Raw genomic sequence first — 7,020 nt, forward strand, 5'->3', positions numbered from 1 at the left:
TAGAATTACCATATGACCCAGCAATCCCACTACTGGGCATATACCCAGAGAAAACCATAATGCAAAAAGACACATGCACCCCAGTGTTCATTGTAGCACTATTTACAATAGCCAGGTCATGGAAGCAACCTAAATGGCCATCGACAGACAAATGGATAAAGAAGATGTGGTACATATATACAATGGAATATTACTCAGCCATAAAAAGGAACGAAATTGGGTCATTTGTAGTGACCTGGATGGATCTGGAGACTGTGATACAGAGTGATGTAAATCAGAAAGAGAAAAATATCATATATTAACACATATGTGTGGAACCTAGAAAAATGGTACAGATGAACCGGTATGCAGGACAGAAATAGAGACACAGATGTAGAGAACAAACGTACGGACACCAAGGGGGGAAAGTGGCAGGTGGGGGGCGGGGAGGGTGGTGCTGTGATGGATTGGGAGATTGGGATTGACATGTATACACTAATATGTATAAAATGGATAATAAGAACCTGCTGTATAAAAAAATAAAATCAAAATCAAAAAAAATAGTGGAATTGGAATTTTGGTGAGCGTTTTATTTCTTTTTGCTTACTTATATTTTCTAATTTTTCTAAATGAACTTTACTATTTTGATATGAAAAAAATTATTTTTAATTTTTAAAGTCTCATCCTTGAGTCAGCAGAAATCCCTGTTGTCATTATCTCAGTTTTGATCTTTTTATTTTTTTAATAAAATATACATTTTACAAGGATGATCAGTTCTCTTCACAAGCCCTTATATTTTGAAATATTAATGTATTTTGTTTATTGACAATTGGGGTGGAAGTAGACATTTTCAAGTGTTAAGTTAACTCCATATTTTAAGTTTTAATCTCTTTAAAGACTGTTTTCTGAAATGAAAATTGGTACTGAAAAAAAGAAACCTACTTGATGTTTTTAAAAACTATAGTTTAAAAAAAACTAATTTTGGCAGGATTGGATGATATTTTTCTTTTACTCTATTTTTTTAAATTGCTTGTTCACAGATTCTTCAATCTTTTAGACAAAGACTTAATTTAGGAGTGATATTCAAGTTATGAACTTCATCTTTACTATTACGTTATTAAATTTTCTTAGAGATACTTAGTGTCATATTTTCAAGAGGAAATACACTCATTTGTAAAACAGGAAACGGACAAAATGCTCCGTGAAATGCACTATTGCTGAGGTTAACTACGTTAGCCACTGGGTGGCTCCACCTTTTCACTCCATTCACTATCTGGTGATGGAAGTTTCCAATGAAAACAGGAGATGAAGGAGGCTTTATTTACAGAATGCTTAATTGGGAACTGATGCAGCATTTACATTCTAGACATTTTATTTAGGAACAGTTCTGCTCATGTATGGAATATTTTCTTGTGTTCTTTGATAACTGGGCATTTGACTTGCCAGGGAGGGGAAGGCAAAGCTGTATTTTTTTCCTTTATATCACATCATTTCCTATTCTAACTTTTTAATCAGAACCAAAAATTCTTCATTTATGACATCTTGTCTATTTTGATAGCTATTATTTTCAGAGTCCTATAATAAAATGACTCGAGGAAAAACAAGAAATTACCACTAGTCAGGAATATCGTATGTTCGCCTTTTGGAAATGTAGAAAGCTACATTGCTGGTAGCTTCTATCTCTAAGAGATGTCATTGTATTCTGCTAAGGGCTGGTGAATAGAAGAAAGAGATAAAAATAACCCACAAAGATATAGAATTGGATTCTGGATAAGGGATCTCTAAAGCTAACTCTCCCTGGGGTCACAGATCTACACCTTGTGACTGATCACAATTTAGAAACTTGACCTCAATTTATATTTCTAGATGCCATTACATTTGCATTTTGTGCATTTATGATAAACTTTTTCTCCATCCTGACTTCTTTTATTCTAATTTTTCTACTCTAAACCTATTACTTCTGTGTTTTGGGTTCCTTTTGCAATCTCCTATCCCTATTTTTATCTTTTTTTTTTTCCTGTCCCTTTTCATTTGCTAGGTTGAACATATAATTTCTGAATGACAGTCATTGTTTTAAAAATTCTACTTTAGCCCTGAATCATTCCATCAGAGGAAAGAAATTCCAGAAATCCAACAAATGGTTGAGAGATTGAGGTGCCCCTAAATGTGAATACAATTAAATACTTGAGCTAATAATCACTGTTTTTTAATAAATTAGCTGTATAACTAATTTCCTTATGTCCTTGGGGGAAACTAATGAATGGTGGAATCAGATGAAAAACATTTGAATTCAAACAACAGTGAATTAGAGAGAGAACATGTTTTTGATTCTAAACTATAAATAGAGTAACTAAAAACAGAACTTGGTGTAGATTACAGAACTCCAAGTGGGAAAGTAGAATTTAAGTATCAAATTCACCTTATCAGGAAAAAATACAGTCATGAGTTAGAGAATACATCATTTAGAATATATTCAAATAGGGAACTTCCCTGGTGGTACAGTGGCTGAGACTCTACACTCCCAATGCAGGAGGCCCGGGTTTGATCCCTGGTCAGGGAACTAGATCCCACATGCCACAAGCAACTAAAGATCCCATGTGCTGCAACTAAAAATTCCACAAGCTGCAGCGAAGATCCCACATGCTGCAACTAAGACTTGGCACAGCCAAATAAATAAATAAATATTTTTTAATAATAAAATAAAATATGTTCAAATAGATGAGTGAGAAGTAAGGTAGGGTCTTGGATCCTAAGTTACAGAATTAAAATCATGGAATTCAGAGTTCTCTGCAGAAGGGGAGAGGAGTAAAGAATCTGACTGCTGATCGGGGAGAGAGGATGAATCTCAGCTATCCTCCTACTGGAAGACAAATCCACACAAAACCCTACAAGCCCAGTCACGGGTCAAAGCCCTTTTGTGGCTATCACATACATCAATTGCACTATCTCACCTGTCGAAAAAAGAGTATTTACAGAGTGTGGGAGCCAAATGGCAGCAGCCACTTCCACCCCAGAGGCTTCATTATCTCCCAAGGCTTCTGGGATTAGACTTAGGTTTTGTTGAATCAGGCTCTGCAGTGGCTGAGCTCCATGGAACACCAGTTTATATTTGAGTTACATAACTCTTGAATGGGGCTAAATCTTAATATTCTTCATCTATAACTAGACTTGTGTAAAGATTTAGATTAAAAACTTATTTAAATATTCCTAAATGTCTAATGTATTGGTATAGATATGTTATCCCCTCTTTCTGAAATTTGAGTCCATCATTTTTTCCTTTTTATTTTAAGAATGAGGTGTTTCCAAAATACAGAAAACTATAAAGAATCATATAATGAACTTCCAGGTACCCAGTATCCAGCCAAGTTAATTTTTTTTTCTTTAACATTTTTTTAAAAGACATTTTATATATTTATTTATTTATGGCTGCATTGGGTCTTCGTTGCTGCGCACAGACTTTCTCTAGTTCCCTTGAGCAGGGGCCACTCTTTGTTGCGGTGCATGGGCTTCTCATTGTTGTGGCTTCTCTTGTTGTGGAGCACGGGCTGCAGGCGTGCAGGCTTCAGTAGTTGTGGCACGTGGGCTCAGTAGTTGTGGTGCATGGACTTAGTTCCTCTGTGGCATGTGGGATCTTCCTGGACCAGGGCTCGAACCTGTGTCCCCTGCATTGGCAGGTGGATTCTCAACCACTGTGCTACCAGCGAAGCCCAGCCATGTCAAATTTTAACATTTTCCTTATTTGCCTGATCTCTTTACCTAGAATTTTTTTAAAAAACATTTAAAACATTTCAGGTACAAATGAAATCCCTTGTAACATCTCTCCCGACCCCACTCCCTATCATCCTGCCCTAAAAGTAACCACTACCATGAATTTGGTGTTTATCATCCCATGTATGTTCTTATATTTTGCAATGTAAGTATGTATTCCTAAACAAAAACAAACAAAAAATATATAGATAAATGAATGTTTTAACCTTTTATAAAAATAGCGCCACACTGTGTGTGCCTTCTACAATTTGCTTTTTTTACTTAATCTCATATTTTTAAGATTTATCCATTTTGGGACATTCACCATCAATCTTTACTTGTTTTAATTTAGACCCATAGCTCAGTTTTCTCTGCTTTTGCTTAAATTGTTGGACAATTTGTCCATATAGAAATTTACCATCTAGTGGAAAGAGTGAAGAATATTTTGAAACAGACAAATTTTTTGAAACATAGCTATGATTTTAATCCCATCTGTTTACCGTGGAGAAACTAAGAAAAAAATGTATATTTTCACACTTTCTCATGTAGTTTTTAAAGATGACCTGAGCTATTCAAGTAATTTCCCAACCGTTCTTCTATTTGCTATGAAGACCAGTAAACATATCACTGAGCTGTTTGACTTGGATAAGGTGGAGAGATCTCATCCTAGGAGTTAGTGAGTGGTCCTACAATTTAGTCCTGACTCTGGTATTTTTGGCAATTTATTTAACTTCTCTGGACTCTAGTTTTCCTCATATATAAAATGAATCAGTTGGACCAGTGCATCTTGGTGCTAATTTTCAATGATCTATGGAATATTTAAATAAAAATTATAAAGGCTTAAAATTTAAGTCATATGCTTCACTAGAATTTCATTTTCTGTATGAAATAAATTTTTATTACAATACTTTGATAAGGAAAGTACATAATGTATGAATACCCATTCTTTAAGGACATGGACTATATTTAACTATTTAAATTCATATATATGTATATAGTTATAATTTTATCTTCATAACACATTTTGTTCACATCTATAATCTATTTACTTCTGAGTCCTTGGTGATAGCCCCTACCCCGATTATGACATTGCTCTTATGGGGAAATAGGATCCACTGCCATGATCCATTTCATCATGTGGGTTCAGGAGCACATTGTAGGGACTCTCTACATAGGCAAATTATAAGGACTATGGATGTGAGCATATGGTGTTAGAATCACCCTCAGATTATTTGGCAGTTTCGTTTAGTATTCCTGGGCCCTTCAAATACAAGGATAGGGCTCTTTTATTAAAGCTGCAATCTGCAGAATCCTCCCTCGATTTTTTTTTTTTTTTTTGGGTACGCGGGCCTCTCACTGTTGTGGCCTCAGCGGCCATGGCTCACGGGCCTAGTCGCTCCGCGGCATGTGGGATCTTCCCAGACTGGGGCACGAACCCGTGTCCCCTGCATCGGCAGGTGGACTCTCAACCACTGCGCCACCAGGGAAGCCCCCTCCCTCGATTTTTTATCAGAAAAATTAAAACATTTATTTTAGAGGATTTCTAAATTCCTAATTGCAGATATAAATAACTATCGGTTTGGAAAATGGCTGAGTGTAATCAAAAATATCATCTTCCTTATAACATTGGAAGTTTTGTAGTAACCAGAGATGCTGCCCCGCTACCTCCCTCCTCCTCCTCCTCCTTCTAACTCCTGTTCACAATTCAAAGGAGGCGATAGAAAATCCTTTTAAACCGTCATTTAGCTAGAAGTAAACTTAAAAGTGTGATCAGGAATAGAAACAATGTAAGTGCTTAAAAGCTGTGAAAGTAAATTTTGATGATTGCCCAAGTATCTAGTAGCTTTTGTGTCAATACTCTGCTTAAAAAATATAAATTTAGGGCTTCTCTGGTGGTGCAGTGGTTGAGAGTCCGCTTGGCGATGAAGGAGACACAGGTTCGTGCCCCGGTCCGGGAAGATCCCACATGCCACGGAGTGGCTGGGCCCGTGAGCCGTGGCCGCTGAGCCTGCGCGTCCGGAGCCTGTTGCTCCACAACGGGAGAGGGCACAACAGTGAGAGGCCCGCATACCCCCCCCCAAAAAAATATATATATATATATTTACACGAATAATTAATTATTATGATGATTTGCCTTTGAACAGCCTGTTTTCCCCTAATTTATTGCTATGGGGAATTGCACTATTTTGCCTTATTTCAGAAAAAAAACCATCTGCTTTTGTGGAAAACCATCCTCATCCTGTAACCTTTTAGTCCTTTTTATCTCAAGATTTTTGAACTAGTAAGCACCAATTATATCATCTCTTGGGGATATGATAAAATTATGTTAAAAACTCACATTAAAGCTATAGACTTCCATTAGTGCTCTGTATAACAGCTTTATCCCCACAGACTTTGCAAATTATATTTAAGGAATTAGGGAACTTCCTTTCTTAATTTTATTCTCATTAATTCTTCTAGGAAATTTATTCATTAAATAGGATGGGTTGTTAAACTATGTCCATTAAGTGTGTAAGGCTTGTTACTAGTCAAATGTCAGGGCTCTGAGTAGGTAGGATTTCATGATCAAGTATAACTTTCTTAATACTCACGATCTTGTTCTCACATTCCCCACCACCAAAGTCTTTCATTTCACTATTTGTTCGTACTTGCTCCTCCTAGTACACTTAGATCCTCTCATCCCACCTCCTTTCCCATAACTCTTTCTTCACAGTAAGTTTCATTTTTCCCACTTACATTTAGTCACATCTGCTCTGATCTGTAGATGTATTTTGCCTTAAACCCTAGGCAGATGAACAGAGGCAACACTGTCAACCTGTCCAAGAGCACAGCAGTTGTGGAGGGTAGATAAGCAGGTGGTAACAAGAGCATCCAAGTGAATCTGGGCCAAGCCTGGGACCCTACTGAGCTGGCACAGCTCAGAGGCAGTAACGAGGAGGCAACATGAAGCAGGAGATGTCACCTTTACTGTAAGTGCCTAGAGCAGGAATGAGGAGGGTGCCCCTCCTTGGGCATCAAGGGGGAAAGAATTCTCAAAGAAAAGGTAGAAAGCCAAGATTGAAATCCCAGGAAGATCGAGTTCCAGCGGTATGTCCAAAGAGGAAGGACCAAAGTCAGTGCGGTAGGGTCAAGAGTTTATCTTGTGCTTCGGCTTTATCGGTATGTGGGTGTATGCAAGTGCCATCAGCTAAGCCGATAGCTGCCAAGAGAGGCAGAAAGCAAGAGTGCTGGGGAAAATATGATGGCAGAAGACACCACCGGAGTTGTTGAGGCATGGGTTAGGAAGTAGACAAC

This window comes from Neophocaena asiaeorientalis, unplaced genomic scaffold (assembly GCF_003031525.2).
Source record: "Neophocaena asiaeorientalis asiaeorientalis breed wild unplaced genomic scaffold, Neophocaena_asiaeorientalis_V1.1 scaffold164, whole genome shotgun sequence".
NCBI classification, from domain to species: domain Eukaryota; kingdom Metazoa; phylum Chordata; class Mammalia; order Artiodactyla; family Phocoenidae; genus Neophocaena; species Neophocaena asiaeorientalis.